Source organism: Metopolophium dirhodum, chromosome 6 (genome assembly GCF_019925205.1).
Source record: "Metopolophium dirhodum isolate CAU chromosome 6, ASM1992520v1, whole genome shotgun sequence".
Classification (NCBI taxonomy): Eukaryota; Metazoa; Arthropoda; class Insecta; order Hemiptera; family Aphididae; genus Metopolophium; species Metopolophium dirhodum.
In genome coordinates, this window is record NC_083565.1 from 38458151 (window position 1) to 38459060 (window position 910).

Genomic DNA, 910 nt, shown 5'->3' on the forward strand with positions numbered 1-910 from the left:
GGGTTGGAAAAAAAATAAGTACGCTGGCGTTGTATAAACAAATTATTTTTTTTTAACTTAACTGATTTAACCTATAGTTAAATTAACTTTTAACTTTTTTTTATTGGTGCATATTAACTTAACTTAACTTAGTTAAAAAAAATCACTAACTTGCCCATCAGCCATGTAACTTATAAATTAAGTTTGTAACTGTATTACTGCATAAGTATAACATATTGTATATCGGTATTAACTGCATTATAATAATTTTTAAATCATATCAGAAAAACTAGAATCTTAGGCGATTGAAAATCAACAATATTATACAATAAAGTTATAGGTAATTTAATATAACTTACATTGTTATGATATACTTACTAGTAAATTGTAAACGTATAACAACACTTAGTACTGCTATAATTGTAATTGTACCTATATAATTATTATATAGTTTTATATGATTATTAAAAAAATTACAGTATAATCAACTAACTAAATTAACGAGTAATAAATTTTAAAAAAACCATTATTTTTTTTTTTTCATGAGTTTCAAAATATGTTGTGGTGCCGATTTGGCTTATGAGTTTGTAACTTAAGAGTTAAAGGCTACGTTTAAAATTTGTTATACTACAGATTTGTCAAACAACTTCTACAAAATAATAATATATTCTAAATATGTTACACATTTTCTGTGGCTTCACATACAAAAAACCGACATTTAAAAATTCCCAATCTTAAGTTGATGACTATAAACTTTTATATAACATAATAAAACGTTTAATATTTTGTCATTGAAACGAAATATTCATGAAAATGTCATGACATTTCCAAACTCTAAATTCACCGTTCTCAGAAAATTGTTATAGATTAACAACAGCACAGCTGGTAGCCGAGTGTACATTTCGATTGGAAATTAAAACGAGCAAACAAT